This window comes from Diabrotica virgifera, chromosome 1 (assembly GCF_917563875.1).
Source record: "Diabrotica virgifera virgifera chromosome 1, PGI_DIABVI_V3a".
Lineage (NCBI taxonomy): Eukaryota > Metazoa > Arthropoda > Insecta > Coleoptera > Chrysomelidae > Diabrotica > Diabrotica virgifera.
The window spans coordinates 121620045-121642560 of record NC_065443.1 but is presented as its reverse complement, the minus strand read 5'-3'; the positions used below and the strand labels follow the sequence as shown (position 1 = coordinate 121642560).

General features: G+C 34.8%; 1 protein-coding gene across 2 annotated transcripts in view; it reads left to right on the top strand.

Annotated features, from left to right (window-relative positions):
- Nucleotides 1–13: 13 nt before the first annotated feature.
- LOC114324363 (sodium-coupled monocarboxylate transporter 1) overlaps nucleotides 14–22516 on the top strand; it is a 90388-nt gene continuing 67885 nt past the window's right edge. The window contains exons 1-2 of one of the 2 annotated variants that reach the window (XM_028272171.2): nucleotides 15–409; nucleotides 20498–20675. The gene's annotated coding sequence lies outside the window, so the exon portion shown is untranslated. Of the gene's footprint in view, nucleotides 410–20497; nucleotides 20676–22516 lie in introns of both variants that reach the window. The other variant, XM_028272172.2, reaches the window with a different exon arrangement.

Below are 22516 nucleotides of genomic sequence, written 5' to 3'. Positions count from 1 at the left end.
CCGTAAGTGCAACGTTTGAACACCGGAAAATTATATACATTTTAATATCATATTTTCTAAAATTAAAATCCAATTAATAACTCGCCTAATAATTTGTTGGTATGTGAGCAACATAAATAAACCTGCACATTATGACATAAACTATACTTTTAACTAGCTTAAAATTGAAAAATTGTTCCTAATCAGCTGCTTCCGATAATAAAGTTAATTTGTCTGTGAGCGCCAGTGATTCAGCTGATATATTTATTCTGATTGTTGTTGACTATATCGAGTGACAGAAAAATGTATAAAGAAATTAAGAAGATGTTAAAGAAAAGTGTGAAGATAACTTTGAGCAGCTTTGCGGCTGACAGGTATTTGGTGTACCTGTTTAATATCACCTACGGGAATCTTTAAAGGAGTTGATCAGGTAAGCTTTATTTGAATCAGTAGAGGTCCCAGAGGCGTAGCTACCGCCGTATCAGCCATATCACAGTGCCATCGACATTCAGGGGCACCAGCGCGGGATGTCAAAACGAAAGTTCTATTTAAAAAAATTGAACAAAATATTCTACAATTTCACTCTTAAAACAATTTGAAACAGTGTGTATTATTTTCATATCAACATTTTTGTATAATGGATTCTTTATCTATCTTATTATAAATTATGTATATACCTATGTATTGTTATATTTCTATTTGATATGAAAATTAAAATTAGATAATTATAAACAGAATTCAATTTAATATAAAATATTTTCAATTTTCTCAACCACGGGCATATAAATTTAGAACAACCTGTATACAACAAATTGTTATATTTAATTTTAAGAAGTGATTAAACGATACTCGGAACAATGCGCTTAAAATAAAACTAAAGTGAAATCGATAATAGGTCATTATCGTTGTTCGCGGAAGGTTCAATCATTAGCCGATGCTAAAGAAGACTTAGTGAAAGTAGATAATAGATCATTAAATTTTGTAATTAGTAGAAAGTAATTTTATAATGGGAATTAACTATTTTTTTTGGAAATCCATTAAGCATATTTAGAAAGTTTAAAAATTGGTTTTGAGGAATACTGCGAATGAGAGTTGGTGGTGGAATTTTGATTTGTGAATCTGGAAGGGATATTTAGAAAGTAGGGGAATGAATGACAAATAGAGAGGAGAATGTTTTGAGCTGTCGAGAAGTGAAGTCGAGTAGTAGACGGTAGTGTACGGAGAGTGAGAAAGCCTGTGTAGTTCCGTGAGTGTGGAGTATCTATCGTAGAACGAGAGGTAGGCCAGGTTGAGAGTAAAAGAACCTCCTTGAGCCAAGAGTTCCCGGTAGCTGATTGCAGTTTCGAAAAAGGTAGAACACAGCATCACGACAGAAGCAGGAAACGAGAGCTATACGAGCTAGTTTCAGAGGAGAACATTACTGGAAGCCAGGACGAGGTTTGGATTACAGCCAAGGATAGCAGGAAACGGGTCTTGTGTGAAGACATTCTCAGTGCACCAGAAAAAGGTCAGTCTCATTTGTTTGGACATGAATGTATGGGTTTTTCGTAGTAAATACCACATTTAAAATTGAAGAAACATAATCAATAATATCAGAAAAGCTTCATCAAACTTAAATAGAATTGTTGCTAATAAATCATAATAGTTAAATGTTAATAAAAACTTTCAATTGGAAATCAAAAGAAAATAAGATTCCCATGTGTAAATGTTATGTTTAAGAAAAATAAGATATAGCAAATATTAAGCAGTGATTGCCATTTAAATAAAATAAACAATATTTTGATTACAATTGTAACCCATATGTGTTATTATTTTACTCTTTTCTTTCCTATCCCGATTAGGAACCATTAAGAAATACTTAGAAGCCACGTATGTAAGTAATTAATTTTATAAAAAGCCCTGAGATTGAAAACATATTGATATGTGATCTGGTAAATTAATTAGATTATTATTAATGCATTGATTAAATTAAATGACATATAAAAATATTATCTCATATCAATAATCAAGATCACAACAACTGTCGTCCAACGTGGAGGGCAATGTAAAGTATTTCTAGTGGCAAATTTGAAGGATAGAAAGAGTAAAGCTGGTATTTGAATATTTATATGCCTGTGGTAAAAAGTGAGATACTTACATTTGATAACATAAAATTTTAGATCTCTTTAGGTACAAATTTTACATAACTGATTTAATATTTTATTTTTACGATATTTACATTTGATATATTTATTGACAATTGATAATATTTGGGTAAAAAAAAAAGTCGTCTTGGTAACATACTAGTAAAATTTCATATTTGGCGGGGATAATACTTCTTGAAAACAAATGTCTGTGACAAGAAGCCAAAGCAAGGACAACAAAAAACAAAAAGAACATTCAGACCAAGAAGATATTTTAGACACGACAATCATGGCATCAGAACAGCAAGAATTATCAGGAATAGATAAACTATTACAACTGATGCAACTCCAGTCACAAAAGCTGGATGACAATCAAAGAGAAACAAAACAAGCAATGGATGAAGCAAAAAGGACAATGGATAAAAATCAGGAGGAAACAAAACAAGCAATAGATGAAACAAAAAGAATAATGCAAGAAAATCAGAAGGAAACAAAACAAGCAATAGAAGAGAACAACAAGAAAATGGAGGAACGCATAGGAAAGTATGAAAAGGAAGTAAAAGGATGTTTGACAACAATGAAAAACGAGATGAAAGAACAAGAAATGAAAATCCAAAATAAAATAAAGGAGATAACGAATTGCCAGAAAAAAGAAATGGAAAATGTGGAAAACAAGTTTGAAAACGCTATTCAAGCAATCAGAGAAGAAATGGAAAGAAAGATTGCGGAAATCAATATTCAACAAAATGTAGGAGAAAGAAGAGAAAATGTTATACATAGCACAGATGACGTGAAGATAAGGTTTGGCGGGGATGTAAGAAGATTACACCCAGTGCCGTTCATAAATAGCCTGAAAAAGAAAATACAGCACATCGGAAATTTCGAAACAGCAAAAGAAACTATCAGAAACCATCTCAAATATGAAGCAAGCCTATGGTTCGATTGCAAAGAAGAAGAATTTGACAGTTGGCAACAATTTGAACAAAAGTTTTTGAATTATTTCTGGGGAAAAGTCCAACAATTGGAAATTAACAAGGAATTGCAAAATGGGAAATACAATGATAGGATGGGTATATCAGAAAGGACATATGCATTACAAATTTACTATAACGCAAAACATTTACAATATAATTACTCATCGGAACAATTAGTCGAACTGATTGCAAGACATTTCGAAGAAACGCTGGAAGACCATATCACATTGCAAAACTACAAAGACATAGATAGTTTATGCCAATTCCTACAAATAAGAGAATCACGTCTAAGAGAAAGAAAATCAAGAAGGTCGCGAGAAGATTACAGGCCCCGAGAAACACAAGATTACAGAGATAGAAATCAAAATAGGAGGGACTATACAAGACGAGATTTTAATCCCAGAAGGGAAAACGAAAATAGAGACAACGGAAGAGGAAATTATGAACAAAGAAATAGGCAATGGAATGAGGACAGAAATCGAGAATACCAGAATAGAAACACCACACGCTCAAATCAAGAAAACAGAAATAATGGTAGACAAAAGCAAGGGATATCGAGAAAACCGAAACAGATCCGACAGACCAAGAGAAAATAGAAGAGAAGTAAATAATACCCAGACAGATGAATATGACGGAGAGAGACATTATGACGAAAATATAAACAACGATGAGCAACCGGCGTCTTTTCACGACGGCGCTCACTAAAAACCAAAAATCAAACAGGAATCTTTTGTAACCCCAAGGAGTTTATTAAATTGGCAAGAAACAACGAAAAGAAAAATGGAATTAATTTAAAATTTGTGGATGGATTTATCAACGAGAAACCAATTAAAATTATGATAGACACTGGATCTGAAATAACATTGGTCAACAGAAAACTAATAGAAGAAGTTAACTTAACAAATTTAATTTATAAAATACCTAGGGTAAATTTAGTGGGCGCAAACAAACGGACATTGGCAACTATAAATGAAGGCATACGAGTAATGGTACGACTGGGCAAGAATATGTATGCACTACAATGTGTAATAATGCCAAACATGTCACATGACATGATAGTAGGAGTTGACGAATTGGCAGAAAAACATGTAGTGATAGATTTTAAAAATAATACGATGAATCTAACAGAAGAAAAAGAAGAAGAACAGAACAAGGAACAGGAGAAACAAAATACGGACGAATCAGGTAAAGAACAAACAGTGGAAATGAATCTGGCAACGAAGCAAGGACAAAGAAGAAAAGGGAGAAAAAGTCAGAAAAAGACAAAAGAAAATGAAACCTGTGGCTCCTCAAAAGAAGAGTTGAGCCCAGAAGAAGAAAAATTGAGAGTATCAAAAGCAAAAGAAAACTGGGATTCCTCAAAAGAAGAGATGAGCTCAGGAGAAGAAGAAATAAAGCTAACAAATGAAAGCGAAAAAGATATGATCGAAACAGTGACATTTGAAGAGGAGGCATATGAAAACGAGGATGCAGAATACACGGTAAAAGTATGTGAAAAATCTGAGGAAAAAGACAGAAGATTGATATGGGAAAAAGGGAAAGACAACATAATAGCCGACACTCTAACACAGGATGAGGACACTGAAAATAAGGAAACAATTACTCTACAGGTGGGACTAATTAGAGTAATACAAGAAGAAGGGGTATAAGACGTAGATTAAAGTAAGGAAATATACAGGGAGTTGGTTTTGCCCTCGAGAAAATTTATTTAAAAATGCAGATAAATTTTATCGAATACAAGGCGGGGATTTGTTATATTTCTATTTGATATGAAAATTAAAATTAGATAATTATAAACAGAATTCAATTTAATATAAAATATTTTCAATTTTCTCAACCACGGGCATATAAATTTAGAACAACCTGTATACAACAAATTGTTATATTTAATTTTAAGAAGTGATTAAACGATACTCGGAACAATGCGCTTAAAATAAAACTAAAGTGAAATCGATAATAGGTCATTATCGTTGTTCGCGGAAGGTTCAATCATTAGCCGATGCTAAAGAAGACTTAGTGAAAGTAGATAATAGATCATTAAATTTTGTAATTAGTAGAAAGTAATTTTATAATGGGAATTAACTATTTTTTTTGGAAATCCATTAAGCATATTTAGAAAGTTTAAAAATTGGTTTTGAGGAATACTGCGAATGAGAGTTGGTGGTGGAATTTTGATTTGTGAATCTGGAAGGGATATTTAGAAAGTAGGGGAATGAATGACAAATAGAGAGGAGAATGTTTTGAGCTGTCGAGAAGTGAAGTCGAGTAGTAGACGGTAGTGTACGGAGAGTGAGAAAGCCTGTGTAGTTCCGTGAGTGTGGAGTATCTATCGTAGAACGAGAGGTAGGCCAGGTTGAGAGTAAAAGAACCTCCTTGAGCCAAGAGTTCCCGGTAGCTGATTGCAGTTTCGAAAAAGGTAGAACACAGCATCACGACAGAAGCAGGAAACGAGAGCTATACGAGCTAGTTTCAGAGGAGAACATTACTGGAAGCCAGGACGAGGTTTGGATTACAGCCAAGGATAGCAGGAAACGGGTCTTGTGTGAAGACATTCTCAGTGCACCAGAAAAAGGTCAGTCTCATTTGTTTGGACATGAATGTATGGGTTTTTCGTAGTAAATACCACATTTAAAATTGAAGAAACATAATCAATAATATCAGAAAAGCTTCATCAAACTTAAATAGAATTGTTGCTAATAAATCATAATAGTTAAATGTTAATAAAAACTTTCAATTGGAAATCAAAAGAAAATAAGATTCCCATGTGTAAATGTTATGTTTAAGAAAAATAAGATATAGCAAATATTAAGCAGTGATTGCCATTTAAATAAAATAAACAATATTTTGATTACAATTGTAACCCATATGTGTTATTATTTTACTCTTTTCTTTCCTATCCCGATTAGGAACCATTAAGAAATACTTAGAAGCCACGTATGTAAGTAATTAATTTTATAAAAAGCCCTGAGATTGAAAACATATTGATATGTGATCTGGTAAATTAATTAGATTATTATTAATGCATTGATTAAATTAAATGACATATAAAAATATTATCTCATATCAATAATCAAGATCACAACAGTATATATATTTGCTGCCGCTCGCCGTTGTTCCATAATAACAGAGCTTTTTTGTTTTCAAGCTACTTTTCATTGTCCATTGTCCATTCACCGTTGGCTGTGTGTGACACACTGTATAATGTATAATGCCAAATTGCAATTTTGTAATCGCTATACTTTTGAATATTTTTAACAGTGTGTGTTGTTTGGGTATATTTTCCTGTAATCTATTCTTTGTCTATATATTCTATTTATTTATATAAATTTCTAAGGAATTCGAGGTATTTCCTCTTCGAGGTAACAAATGGTTAGAGCAAATGACACCTACTGACTTTATTCTCGCATACATTGTATGTGGGATACCACAGGGTTCAGTATTGGGTCCTCTACTTTTTGTTATCTTTATAAATGACATCATCAATTTAAAAATCGATGGAAACATTTTTCTTTTTGCTGATGATGCGAGTATCACTTCGAGCAACTTAAATATTGCAACTCTTCATGCAACTGTAGTTTGTGATCTACTTACAATAAAAACCTAGTCCGACCCTAGTTTACTCTTGTTTAAGGTGGCTAAGACAGTAGCATCGTGGCAATATTCAACCCTCGCTTCTTAATAACAGCCAGATTAGTACCGTTGATTCTGTAAAATTTCAGAATCTTTCATTCTCTTGTTCTCCCTTGCAATTTTTTGAAGTAAGGAGCCAGATTTATTTATTGTTTATTCCAGACATACATACTCATCTACTGCCGCAAGTGAAGTGCTGTTTATTAGTACATGTTATGATAATCAGAACGATATCGTCTGCAAATCTTAGATCACAGAGGTATTTATTATTTATCAATGGATTGGCCTTTGTTCTGCGATATAATTTTGATGAATATGTTTGCTAGGGTTGTGATGAAGAGCTTTGGGGACATTGAGTTTCCTTATCGGACGCCTCTAGAAGTGGCAAATTATTATGGATTGGTTTCATTTCAATCATAAATATTTTTCTTAGCTTTTACTTTTCTATATATTATGTTTGCATGAGTCTCTATGTACGGTTAGTCAAGGCCTTGGCTGGTCTAACTTCTTTCACTACCTTGGGTTACTAGAACCGAAAGCCCTTTTGAAGTCTATAAAGTTTAAGGCTAGCGGTATTTCATATTGGTTAGCTCTACACTAGGGATGACGGTTTTTGACAAAACAACCGGTTTTCGGTTATACCGGTTTTTTTGCTTACGGTTTAACCTGGCGGTTATAACCGGCCAAAAAACAGGTTTTTGGAAAAACCGGTTTTCGGTTTTTTAATCCGTCAGAATCTCGTCACGAAATTTCAAGCCGAGCTCAAGCTTGTCAAAAGCTCGGCTCGGCTTGAGTCCATCCCTAAAAATGGGCCCCGCGACAAAATTTGATAGGGGGCCCCTGTGGGCCTAGCTACGCCACTGAGAGGTCCCGTCATTTGGGACGGCACTTATTTGCATATTATGTCGCATCTAAAAATGGTCTAAGAATTGTCTTTAAATTAGTGATTAGTTACTGACATTGAAGTTTTATTATTGAGTATTGAAATTATTTAATGCTAAGGCGTGTTACAAATTGATTTAAATAGAAAATAGTAACATCAGTAAGAGTTTGTTTAAAGATTAGTCAAAGTTGCCTTTCTGAAATAGGTAAAATACTTTCTGTGGTTTTCAACTACTTGTAACACAATTTGCTTGCTTTTTCTTCTTTTGTGAGGGACAGTGAAATGCCTTGCATCAATTTTACACCTCTCTCAGTAACATCAATAACAACTCTAACTCTAAGATATTTTAAAAAGTTCATTGCTTTAAGATAGTCTTAGTTTAGTTCTCCTCTCATATTTGTACTGCAGTTTTCAGCCTACTATTTTCCATTTACATAAATGTGTAACAGCTTTGTGTCCTCCTTTATATTCAAATGTATAATTAGTTAGAAAAATGTGTTGTTTTTTTAACGAGAATAACTTTCATAATTAGATATTCGAAATATCTTGAGAAAGACCAATAAACATGAAAAGTAAGTAATATTTATGACATTTTAATCCCCATAATCAACTTATCATGGCCTGTGATATTTTTCCTGAATATTCCTATATATAAAATAAAAGTTAAAACTGAGTTTACTTGTCTGATTACTATAAAAATTTATACATTAAAAATATTAAATCCGCGCGGGGTGCGTCCACTAATCGCCATTCTGTATGACTCATCGGCACGCATCGCAAAAGTTGCCTCTCGAAGCAACCCTCGAAGGAAGGCAAACTAAAATCCGTTGCGTACGATGTGTCTAGGGGTCGACAAGACAAGAATTCTTGTCTTGATAACAACTTCTTGTCTTGTCTTGAGAAAAAATCAAGAAATTTAAAAAACTCTTGTCTTGACGTTTTCTGACATCTTATATCTTGTCTTGATTCAAGAAATTTCAAGATCTTGAAATTTTTGATTACCCGGTCCGGTGATTCCCCGGCGATCTTTTTATGCTGATATAATTAAGCTGATAATGCTAACTTATAATTTTGGAAGCATGAAAATGAAAAATACTTAGTCTAGGTCAGAAGATTCTGAGAATGTGGAGGAGAAGACACGAAAATGTCAACCCGTCATTATCGAAAATGGCTAAGGATTCTCTCGGACTGCCAGCAGCATCAATACTTGCGAAAAGTCTATTTTCAAGAGCAGCTTTAACAATAACAAAGCAAAGAAATCGGCTAGGCGTTTATCATTAATTATTATTTTTAACTGAATGAAAGGGAGAGAAGAGTACTTTCGAAGGGTGTAAAAAATTTAAATCCTAGCTGAGCGCTTTCCGCTTATATGTAAAGCTATCTTCAGAGCTATGGTCAATAATTTCAAAATACCACTATGAAGAGAGAGGTATCCCATTATTGACCATAGCTCTGAAGATGGCTTTATAAGTCGAAAGCGCTCAGCTAGGATTTAAATTTTTTACACACTTCAAAAGTAGAAGTAGACCTACTCTTCTCTCCCTGTCATTCAGTAGTCATAAGTGTCTACAAAACCATTTCAGTCTGTACAATTTCAATAAATGAAAATATGGTAAGGATGTTATGTTAAAATAATTTTATCTTTTTCACAAATAGATACATTATTAATAAAAAAAAATAGTCAAGATATTTCAAGATTTCTTGTTTTCTTGACAAGAAATCTTGGTATTGACATACAATTTCTTGTCTTGTCTTGAAATCTAAAATTACTTCTTGTCTTGATTTCAAGACAAGATCAAGACAAGTCATTCAGTAGTCATAAGTGTCTACAAAACCATTTCAGTCTGTACAATTTCAATAAATGAAAATATGGTAAGGATGTTATGTTAAAATAATTTTATCTTTTTCACAAATAGATACATTATTAATAAAAAAAAATAGTCAAGATATTTCAAGATTTCTTGTTTTCTTGACAAGAAATCTTGGTATTGACATACAATTTCTTGTCTTGTCTTGAAATCTAAAATTACTTCTTGTCTTGATCTTGTCTTGAAATCAAGACAAGATCAAGACAAGATCTTGAAATTTTCAAGAACTTGTCGACCCCTAGACGTTTCCGATGCGTACGATGCGGCAATGTGGACGCTTGCCTTTAGAAAGAACCGTTAAAGGCTTCAAGTGCAATAATATGCAAATTAGTTGTGTTAGTGCCTTCTCAAATGACGGGACTTCTACCTATTATATTAGAGTGTTGTCATAACATTGAATGATATTTTTGGCGATAAATTTTGGTGCTAAAGTGGCGTTAAATTTCTTCCTTGATTGAGTATTACGTTCATTTGTTATTGCGTTTACCAGTGTTCTGTTTTTAGTTATTTTTCTTCTTGTGTGTGTGTGTGTGTGTGTGTGTGTGTGTGTGTGTGTGTGTGTGTGTGTGTGTGTGTGTGTGTGTGTGTGTGTGTGTGTGTGTGTGTGTGTGTGTGTGTGTGTGTGTGTGTGTGTGTGTGTGTGTGTGTGTGTGTGTGTGTGTGTGTGTGTGTGTGTGTGTGTGTGTGTGTGTGTGTGTGTGTGTGTGTGTGTGTGTGTGTGTGTGTGTGTGTGTGTGTGTGTGTGTGTGTGTGTGTGTGTGTGTGTGTGTGTGTGTGTGTGTGTGTGTGTGTGTGTGTGTGTGTGTGTGTGTGTGTGTGTGTGTGTGTGTGTGTGTGTGTGTGTGTGTGTGTGTGTGTGTGTGTGTGTGTGTGTGTGTGTGTGTGTGTGTGTGTGTGTGTGTGTGTGTGTGTGTGTGTGTGTGTGTGTGTGTGTGTGTGTGTGTGTGTGTGTGTGTGTGTGTGTGTGTGTGTGTGTGTGTGTGTGTGTGTGTGTGTGTGTGTGTGTGTGTGTGTGTGTGTGTGTGTGTGTGTGTGTGTGTGTGTGTGTGTGTGTGTGTGTGTGTGTGTGTGTGTGTGTGTGTGTGTGTGTGTGTGTGTGTGTGTGTGTGTGTGTGTGTGTGTGTGTGTGTGTGTGTGTGTGTGTGTGTGTGTGTGTGTGTGTGTGTGTGTGTGTGTGTGTGTGTGTGTGTGTGTGTGTGTGTGTGTGTGTGTGTGTGTGTGTGTGTGTGTGTGTGTGTGTGTGTGTGTGTGTGTGTGTGTGTGTGTGTGTGTGTGTGTGTGTGTGTGTGTGTGTGTGTGTGTGTGTGTGTGTGTGTGTGTGTGTGTGTGTGTGTGTGTGTGTGTGTGTGTGTGTGTGTGTGTGTGTGTGTGTGTGTGTGTGTGTGTGTGTGTGTGTGTGTGTGTGTGTGTGTGTGTGTGTGTGTGTGTGTGTGTGTGTGTGTGTGTGTGTGTGTGTGTGTGTGTGTGTGTGTGTGTGTGTGTGTGTGGTGTGTGTGTGTGTGTGTGTGTGTGTGTGTGTGTGTGGTGTGTGTGTGTGTGTGTGTGTGTGTGTGTGTGTGTGTGTGTGTGTGTGTGTGTGTGTGTGTGTGTGTGTGTGTGTGTGTGTGTGTGTGTGTGTGTGTGTGTGTGTGTGTGTGTGTGTGTGTGTGTGTGTGTGTGTGTGTGTGTGTGTGTGTGTGTGTGTGTGTGTGTGTGTGTGTGTGTGTGTGTGTGTGTGTGTGTGTGTGTGTGTGTGTGTGTGTGTGTGTGTGTGTGTGTGTGTGTGTGTGTGTGTGTGTGTGTGTGTGTGTGTGTGTGTGTGTGTGTGTGTGTGTGTGTGTGTGTGTGTGTGTGTGTGTGTGTGTGTGTGTGTGTGTGTGTGTGTGTGTGTGTGTGTGTGTGTGTGTGTGTGTGTGTGTGTGTGTGTGTGTGTGTGTGTGTGTGTGTGTGTGTGTGTGTGAAAAAATGGCTTGGATGCGAGTCCGTTAGCCACAGATTTTTATTTTATTTTTACCTCAATTTATTAGTTTTGTTATATTTATAGATACGTATTTCGCTTAAATGATTATATCTGTTTCTTTCAAGTAGTTTATGAGTAATTTAAATATTTCCATTTTATGACAACTTAGTAGATATTCTATACTAATTGGAAAATGAACTTGTGTTTGTCGTAAATTGTAATATGATTGATTTATATATCTCTCGTTAATTTTGCATTCCAAGAAAATATGGTTTAAATCTCTAATCGAAACATTATCACAAAAACATACTGATGAATTAATTATTTTTCTTCTTCTTCTTCTTTTGGTATAGACAAGACTCTGTCTGTTTTCGAATGTGTCTCCATTAAGTTGTCATTCCATCTCTTAAAGATACGGTGTATGAAGCTGTTATTTTATTAATCGTATTATTGTTACAACCGTACGTTATACTGAACTCACTCAGCCGAGACTCATTTTGACACATTCGGAATAGGAAACATACAACACAAAAATTCCTACCTCATACTATTAACTGCTCAATCATTAAAAAAAAAGAATTATTGGAAATGGTGAAAGTGTATACTAAACTTATAAAATTTTGTGGAATTTATTTCTGCAAAATATTTTTATTTTGTACAACAAATAATTTTGACATTTATTATCAATACATTATAATGGTATAAATAAGTAATTATTGACTAGCGTAAAGTTTATGTTATTTATGTCTGTTTACTATTAATAATATTGGATATGAGCAGGTATGTTTGGTTGTGTAGTAATTTCCAGGCACGTCTAGCAACCTAACTTCCCAAAAAAATTACTAACGCCACTAGACAGCTATGTCTGAGATTAGCGAATCGACTTTACCTATATTTTTATTAATTTTTTAATAAAAATCATTGCAACTATGCACTACTAAAATTGCTGCTCTTCCATATATCTGTTTAAAAGTAATAATATATTACCACGTCCTCCTATACTGTGCCACGTCTATAAAACTCTGTTTGTGACTGCAGTTTTGCATTTATATAATGTAGTGGTTAGTGATTAAAATTTCAATAACTGTCCAATTTAGAGAAATCGATAGCAGAAATGTAGAACATTTTAATATTGATAGATTGTAAAACAAACAAACGTAATAAATTGTATTGATTTGGCGCAGATGTCAAGTTCAAGCGATTCAATATCATAAATGCTGCTCTTTTTATAATACGATAAAAACTAGGATTATAAATAATTAAATAAATATTAAAAATATTATTTTTTACCGATTTTAATTTCCAATCGTGTAGTAAGATTTTTCATCACGTGTTTAATTCTGTCAAATCAAATTATTATTATAAGGTACCTGAATACAATATGCCCATGTTGGTAATATGCCCATTTCCATTTTTTGCTTTAATATTTGATATTCGACGAAGGAGGCGCTGGACACACTGAACGCCTAATATAACTAAGCCCGTGACCGACCTCAAGGTTAGTTGTGAGCTTGCCGTGGTGCAGTCAAGTTGTACGTGGTTTTTAAGAGCGTGTTTATAAAAATTGACGTCAGTTTTACCTCTGTTTTGCACTTAAACGTTTTAATTTGTCTACGACATTAAGTGATTTTAGTCTGCCATAGAGTACTTAAAATGTAAGTAAAAATCAAATATAATATTATTCAAAATGTTTTTATAATTTAAGAAAATGTATTAATCATCATGTGCTAACAATATGCCCATAGTGTATGCTGACAATTTGCTCAAGTGGGCATATTGCCAGCTTATTATAACAGTTAATTTATTGATTTTTTTTGTTTTAGATAACATGCCTCGTGTCAGAAATAAGGGGATACGGTCGCAATGGAGCAATCAACAGCTAGAATCCGCAATTGCAGCAGTAATGAATGGAATGTCATACAATGCGGCAAGTCAAAGGTATAATATTTCTAGACGCACTTTGAAACGCTATGTAGAAAAAAATAGTACCAAAAAGGCAAAAATGGGGAGAAAGACTATTTTGAATATATATCAAGAAAATAAATTGTCTCGACGAATTGTTAGATTGGCAGAAGTTGGGTATCCCCTTAGCAATAAAATTTTGAAAAAATGTGTGTTTACTTATTGCGAACAAAACAATTTACCACACTTTTTTTCACAAGGAACCAAAATGACTGGACGTTATTGGTTAAAAGGATTTTTGCAAAGACACCCTGAAATATCGATAAGGAAAGCACAAAACATGAATCCTGCTCGGGCGCAAAAATTGAACAAGTTCATAGTAAAAGACTATTTTGACAAATTAAGGGGTGTACTTCAAGAATTAGATTTAATCGACAAACCTGAAAGAATTTACAATGTGGACGAGAAAGGCTGCAGACTCAGTCTGCATCATCAACAGACCGTTCTAGCAAAGAAAGGCGCGAAACGCGTACATTTGGTTGCTCCGGAACATGGGGAAAATATAACTGTTGTTAGCTGTGCTAACGCCGTACATTTGGTTGCTCCGGAACATGGGGAAAATATAACTGTTGTTAGCTGTGCTAACGCCAATGGCACCACCATTCCTCCTGCCGTTTTGTTTAAAGGACGGCGCATGAAGCCCGAATGGAAAGATAATTTGCCTCATGGCACGTTGGCGTTGATGACCCCTAAAGGCAGTATGAATGTGGAAACCTTCATTATTTGGTTGGAGCATTTGGCAAAATATAAATTGGAGGGAAAGTGTCTTTTAATATTTGATGGAGCCTCATATCACTTAGACATTTCAATTGTCGAAGCTGCCGAGAAATATCAAATAACCCTTCTGTGTTTGCCTAGCAACACAACTCATGAGCTCCAGCCGATGGACAAAGCTGTGTTTAGTTCCTTTGAACACCACTGGGACGAACAAGTGTTGTTGTATTGGACCAAATACAAATAACGTTCTTTAACAAAGCAGCGATTTGGGGAAATATTTTCGATAGTGTGGGACAAGGCATTGACACCTTCTAACATTAAATCTGGCTTTTCTGCAACAGGAATATTTCCTTATATCCCCGATGCTATACCTGAAGTTGCTTTTGCCCCAAGTATTTTATCAGAAATTGAGAACATTGATCCCACTCCCATTAATGTACGCCAGAAAACACCATCTCCTACTCCAGGCTGTTCATATAACTCCTCTCAACAAAAAAGTGTACCAAAATATCAAAAGACCCAAGATTACAAAAAAAAAGAAACCTAGAACTGAAACATCATCAAGTGATAGTGATAGCGGACCCATTAATGTAAGCCAGAAAACACCTTCTCCTACTCCAGGCTGTTCATATAACTCCTCTCAACAAAAAGTGTACCAAAATATCAAAAGACCCAAGATTACAAAAAAAAAGAAACCTAGAACTGAAACATCATCAAGTGATAGTGATAGCGGACCCATTAATCTGCGCCAGAAAACTCCACCACCTACTGCAAGCTATTCAAAAAGCTCTTCCCAACAAAACTGTTTGCCACAATACCAAAAGACGCAAATTCACATGAAAAAGAAGTCTAAAACACAAACTTCATCAAGTGAGAGTTCTGGCAGTTATACTTCGGAATCAGAAGACAGCGGCGAAGAAGTTAAATTGGCAATAAATCCGTTTCATAAAAAAAGGAAACTTTCCTTATGAATTCTGAAAAAAATGATTTGGTGGTTCATAACAAAGAGAATAACAATCTTCGAGAAGAAAAAAGTAATATTGAAGAAATAAAAACTTGCCAGGGCAAAACTTTGGACACATCGTTTACGGATATGCTTGAGACTCCGGCAAAAATTGAGAAAAAAAAATACACAAAATAGAAAGAAGGCAATAAATAGCAGAGCTATAGTGGTAAAAAAAATGTATTTTCTACCACTAGCACAGGTCCACGAACAGATATAAATAAAGGCACGAAACAAACTCTACCGGGTTCTTTGGTAAAGAAAAACAAAAAATCAGAAGACGTAGCGAAATGGTTTTGCAAAATTTGCGACAAAGCTGAAATAAAAGACATGCGACTATGCTTTATATGTGTACAGTACGTTCATGAAAAATGTGTAGGGCTGAAAAAATTCGATAAGGAATCCTTTACCTGTCCTGATTGTACTGGACCCCACAATAATGTTCCTTAATTTTAAGTTATTTTAGTTAAAAATTGTTTATTTTGACATTTTAGTTTTTACAAAAAGGGTTGTTTAATATCTTTGTTTGGTTACATGTTTTTTATAGTGTCAATAAATATAAGATTTTGTAAGTATATGATTTAATTTAATATTTATTTGCATATCTTTTAGTGTTTTAGGTACGCGCATATTACCTTCACTCGACTGGGCATATTACCTTCAAGGGTTGGCAATATGCCCAGATTGAGGGGTTTTTTAAAAAAAAAATTTCGATATGAAAAAAAAATAATTGCAAAACAATACAAAAACTAGCGATGTTAAAACACCTAAATATTGGTATAGTGTTAAAAAATATATGAAAAATATATTTTTGTAGCAATAAATCCAAAAATTTCCTTAACATGGGCATATTGTATTCAGTTACCTTACTGGGAATTATGTACTTACATTATTATACTGAGAATATTATGTTTCTGTTTAATTACAACGAGTTTTATAGTTTTAACAACTGTCACATTTAACCCGGGAGCAGACGCGCTCACTTCAGTTACGTCGTTAGTCGCTCGTAGAGAAGAGAAAAAATCTCACAATACAAATTTAAATACGAATTTAAAACAAATTTCTATATTATAATATTTTTATTTACTTGTTATGTTGAAAAGTATCTATTTCTAACAATTTTAAAGCTAATTGGTTCTCACTAAAGCCATAAATTCCACAAAAACAATAAAAAAAAATAAAAAAAAATTTCCACGCATTACTGCGATCCTTATCGAGGCACTTACAAGTGGAAAGCAATGTTGCAAACTTTTTCATCACGTTATCACGGACAAGGATAACATATGAGATTTTTTCTCACGGCGCGACTACTCCCGGGTTAAGAAAATTTACCAAAGTAAACTTTTAGTTCTGCATCTAATGTCAAATTGTCACGATGGAAATACAAATCGGCAATTTTAATCGCTCGAGTGTACATAATTCGGTAAGATTATGTATTTCATGAATAATACTGTCACTGTATGGGGTCCGGACAAATAATCCCCGGACAAATAATCTCGGACAAAAAATCCCCACAAATTATCCCTGGACAAAAAATCCCCGGACAAAAAATCCCCGGACAAATAATCCCCGGACAAAAAATTACCACAAAAATCCCGGACAAATAATCCCCACAAATCTTTTTGGACAAAATATCCCCACAAAAAATCCCGGACAAAAAATCCCCCAGAAATATTTGCTGTCGAATAATCCTCTGAAAGTTTTCCCAAAATTTTAACAAATTTCGAACTTCAATTCCATGCTGAAAACTTCAAATTGTAGATGACAAAAGAGTGTGAGTTTTTTCAAAAATCGTGGAAGATATCGGGAATGAGCTAAGGCCCCGTTTTCTTGACAGGCGCTTAACGCGCGTTTTGATATCGCGCGATTACAAGTACATATATTTTAGTGAAAACCGTTCACATGCTAACGCGCGTTTTTGGTCATCAATACGCGCGTTTGCATGTGAACGGTGAAAACGGGGCCTTAGCTCATTCCCTATATTTTCCACGATTTTTAAAAAACTCACAATTTTTTGCCATGTATAATTTAAAGTTTTCAGCATGGAATTGGAATTCGAAATTTGTTAAAATTTCAGGAAAACTTTTAGACAACTATTCGACAGCAAATATTTCTTGGGGATTTTTTGTCCGGAATTTTTTGTGGGGATATTTTGTCCAAAAAAATTTGTGGGGATTATTTGTCCGGGATTTTTGGTGGGGATTATTTGTCCGGGGATATTTTTCCGGGGATTTTTTGTCCAGGGATAATTTGTGGGGATTTTTTGTCCGGGATTATTTGTCCGGGGATTATTTGTCCTAGCTTCATGTGAGTATTACAAAATAATCTTGGAATATCACACGATATTTAGAATGAATAAGAAAATAATGCTTCAGTTTTTTTCTCAAACTTGTTGCCATTCGGCAATAGTCACTCGAGCCCAATTTATTCTCACTCTTTTGTGATAATCATGTTGATAATTTCACAATATCTATTATTAGAGTATATCGTCGGTTGAGAGTATATTTATGAAAAGTTCATTATACTTTATTTCTGTATACGCTTTCTCTCTCTAAGAAATTTCTCTCGAAAAATATGGCCTGATTGGTCTTTAATAAGTAAACTAATATGATAACTGCCATAAGTTGCTTTTCTCTCTACTCTAACATCTTGTAAAATAATGTCTGTCTTTTGTCTTACGGTTGTGTAGTCTATGATAGATTGTAGACTCCGTATATGGGGGTCGGCATAAGTCGCTTTCGAAAAATCGGCATAAATCCGGCAAGCATCTAAACATTTCATAGGGTAAAGGAGGGTAAGAGTACGCACTTAGTTTATTTTGGGTTGTAACTTGGGGGAAGAAAGACATAACAATACCATATTTGTTTAATATCGATCTTTATTTATTACGTAACAATAAAATTATATTTTATTATGTTTCAAACAAAAAACATCCCTGTAATAAAAATTATTGAAAAAGTGTCATTTGCGCACTCTTGAGCTCCAGGGAGGCTAAGAGTACGAATGAGTTAGGGTAAAAGTACGCACTAGCTAAGAGTCTTACAAAGGTCGCAAACGAAAAGTCCGCTTCCTTCATACGCTGAACAGACCTCATGCCACCATTCTGCACATATTCCACATTGAATCCAATTGCCATTAAATGAGTGTCCACATCATGGGCACTCAACTGTCTCTTCTGATTCTCGATTTGAGCTGGTAGATGGTTTGGGTTGCTCAATATCAAAAGTTAGTTTAGTTTTGACGTTTGAAGCTTTCTTTTTGGTTTTTTTGTCACTATCTTTCATATTTTTCCTTTTGATCCGCTTTTCCTGCCTTGACATCTTTAGACTGCTTACTTTTAGACTCATGTGACATGATTCAAAGAATGGCCGCCTACTTGCCTGCACTAAACAGACTCTTCTCTTTAACTCCACTCCTTAGATAGCTAATCGTATGGTCTTTGCCTTAATATTAATAAAACATATGCCTACCACTGTTAAGTAACCTTACGTTTTAGAGTCAAAATATTACATTCCGAAGGTGAAAAAGAACAATTTGCCTTGTAAAATCCAAATATAGAGTGTCAGGTGGATGACAATATGGCGGGTTCTTCTCCAGTTGAAAGCACACTAAAACGTGATATCACGAAATTCCTGCAGTGATGCCAAGTGTTTAAAAATTCCCTGCGTACTTTTAGCCGACCGCGTACTCTTACCCTCCTTTACCTTATATGTATTTGGCACCTAGGAGTTTTCTATTGGTTCCTTGCGGCACGCGGTCATATTTCAACCAATACGCGGCGAGGTGCCAAACGCATATACGGGATGTTATTCGGTGCGAAATTCATATACGGAATGTTAAATATTCGTAGACGGAAAAAGATAACTTTTTATTAGTCAGGTAAAAGAAGATTGATTTTAAAATACTTGTTAATGTATTGTTAAATAAAAATAAAACAATTATTATAGTAATAATAAATTATGGTTTTGCTTGTTTTCGATTCAGAGGGTTGCACACCAGCTAGACAGGCTGTTTCTACCATTTCAGGCGTCCTCAGTAGCTTCACCAATTTAATAAAAATTAAAATGGTAAATAGTGATTTAAACCTGAGACTTTTCGCGTTGAAAGTTCTTACTGGTACATCCTTAATCTGCGACTTTTTTAATTAATAAGACAGCAGACGACGAATATAGAAAACGAAAGGGAAACGATCACATTCCGCCTTCATTCGTCTAGGAAAAGGAGAGCAGAGGATCTTTCAGTACTCAAACCGAGTAAAGGAAATAAAATAATAAATGATGGTTTTGCTTGTTTTCGATTCAGAGGGTTGCACACCAGCTAGACAGGCTGTTTCTCCCATTTCAGGCGTCCTCAGTAGCTTTTGTTAGCGTGCACACCTCTGAACCGAAAAATAGCTCCTCCATCATTTTAAAGGAAATCTGAAAAATAATTCAAATTTCCCATTAGACGCGATACAGCGACATATCATAACAAATTGAAGAGATTTGTTATGAGATGTCGCTGTATCGCGTCTAATGTGCACGCTAACAAAAGCTACTGAGGACGCCTGAAATTGTAGAAACAGCCTGTCTAGCTGGTGTGCAACCCTCTGAATCGAAAACAAGCAAAACCATCATTTATTATTTTATTTCCTTTACTCGGTTTAAGTACTGAAAGTTCCTCTGCTGTCCTTTTCCTAGACGAATGAAGGCGGAATGTGATCGTTTCCCTTTCGTTTTCTATATTCGTCGTCTGCTGTCTTATTAATTGAAAAAGTCGCAGATTAAGGATGTACCAGTAAGAACTTTCAACGCGAAAAGTCTCAGGTTTAAATCACTATTTACCATTTTAATTTTTATTAAATTGGTCGATTCTGCATCTGAGACTCTTCAATTAATTATTATAATATTTGGAATGTTATTTGATGGGAAATAAGCCACTCTCATTGATATCTTCCCATATACATAGTTATCCATTTCCGAACTTTCTTGTATATTAGTATAGCTACCTGTTAAGCCCTCTTGCCCTTTGGTACTCCACTATAAAAGTAATCGAATTCTCTAATATTTTTTGATCCTTAAACCTTTCGTTTTTTAGGTGATCACTGTAATATCCATGTTCAATATGTTCAATTTGTTTATTACATCGTATGTTCTGTATGTTATACCATTATAAATAAAATAATTAGTTTACAACTTTTGGCTAATTTTGAAAACATATTTAGAAAAACTGAGGGGTAAAAAGAATATGTTCTATGTATATGTAATCCACTTATCTATATAATAGATATATTTCTCAAGGTCTTTTTAATTTTACAACACGATTCTACGCCACTGGTCCAATAAAATATAGCTGGACTTCTTAATGCGATAAATGTACCTTAACAATAAATTTACGCCTAATTTAGACCCAATTTTGTCAATTTACTTTGCCATTGTAGCTAAATTTAACTAATTCACGACAGAAACGTGCTTCCCCATTAGACCAAAGCTATTTTTGTATGATGAAGAAGTCTACCATCCTCAAAACTTTTCAAAGGTTTTGGAAGAAGTTGACTAGCACTAGAATCTCGAAATATTCAAGAATATCTTAGAAACTACTACTACCAGTTAATAGGGGTGAGTTTATTTCTTAAATAGTAAATACTTATTAAACCAAAGATATGTGTCACAAACTTGTTGACGTGGTGTGTTTTGCTTGTTCAAAATCATATGGAATTAAGTCCAAAGAACTTTTTTTCATTAATGTCGACACTAAACTATCACGTGATCAACCACAAGATCCAGCTTAATTTTTTTTATTCTGAAAAATGGCTTTGGAAAGCCTATTAGCCAGACTTGTTTTTAATTGATTGAGGATTCACAGTCGGAAATTTCTTATTATCAGATTGTTACTACTATAATATTATTTTTATAGATATCTACATAATTTTGTGGTGTTTTCTTTTTATGAAAGCAAATATGAACAACTCAATAGCAAATTATATTATTTTTCTAAAAACTTTTTTTTATTTTTCATTTAAAGTTTTTTCAAAACTTATTTTTTATTTTACATGATGTGTCAGGGCTGTAAATCGTTGTTTCTGTATATAGTTTCTTGAGATTAAGTTCTAATTTGGATATCTACTTCCTCCAGCAACTTCTTAATAGCTTAGAACATCATCATTTTGAGCGTATTCTACCGATTCGCGCAGCCTGCCTTACATGGTCCGTCTTTATTTCTGCCACGATTGTCTCATCTTCGCTTCTCGATGTCACGTTATACCAACTTGTTATCTTACGTCATAATCCCATCTTAAGTTGGAGGTTGTCTTGGTCTCTTAATGCCTCTTGGATACTGCAGTGTAATTCTAGTGGTCCCTCTATTGTCAGTTCTTCTCGCTAAATATCCGGTTCATCTTAGGCCGATGCCACATTATGCGTTTTGACCGGATGCGATGAAAACGCATCCGTTTCCAACGCAACCGGACCGACCTGTCACACTATGCGTTTAGTCTGGTGCAGTTTGTAAGCGCGTACCGATGACTCAAAACGCATCCGTCACACTATGCGTTTTCACCGGATGCGGCGGAAACGCATCCGGTCAAAACGCATAATGTGGCATCGGCCTTAGAGGTTTGGTTTTGTTCTTTTGCGTTGTCTCATTGTATTCTTTTGCGATCTCTCTTTCTTATTCGTGATATGTATAGTTCCATTGACCTTTGAATGATTTTAAGTTTTGTTATTGACTTTTATAATAGGCTTATCGAATGCTGTTCTCTTCTTCAGGTGGAGTGATATTCTGGATTTGGATATTACAGCACTTTTACCACGAGATCCCCAACCAATTTCATTCTCTTGTTCTCCCTTGCAATTTTTTAAAGTAAGGAGCCAGATTTATGTATTGTTTATTCCAGACATACATACTCATCTACTGTCGCAAGTGAAGTGCTGTCTATTAGTATATGTTATGATAATCAGAACGATATCGTCTGCAAATCTTAGATCACAGAGGTATTTATTATTTATCAATGGACTGGCCTTTGTTCTGCGATATAATTTTGATGAATCTGTTTGCTAGGGTTGTGATGAAGAGCTTTGGGGACATTGAGTTTCCTTATCGGACGCCTCTAGAAGTGGCAAATTATTATGGATTGGTTTCATTTCAATCATAAATATTTTTCTTAGCTTTTACTTTTCTATATATTATGTTTGCTTGAGTCTCTATGTACGGTTAGTCAAGGCCTTGGCTGGTCTAACTTCTTTTACTACCTTGGGTTACTAGAACCGAAAGCCCTTTTGAAGTCTATAAAGTTTAAGGCTAGCGGTATTTCATATTGGTTAGCTCTACACATTAGTGTTATCGAAGGGTATGGATAAGATACGTGGTATTGAATCCAACTCTGAACAGACAGCTTGCTCTCTTGACTGTGCAGCATCTACATCTAATGCGTTTATTAATATATTGTTGATGATCTTTA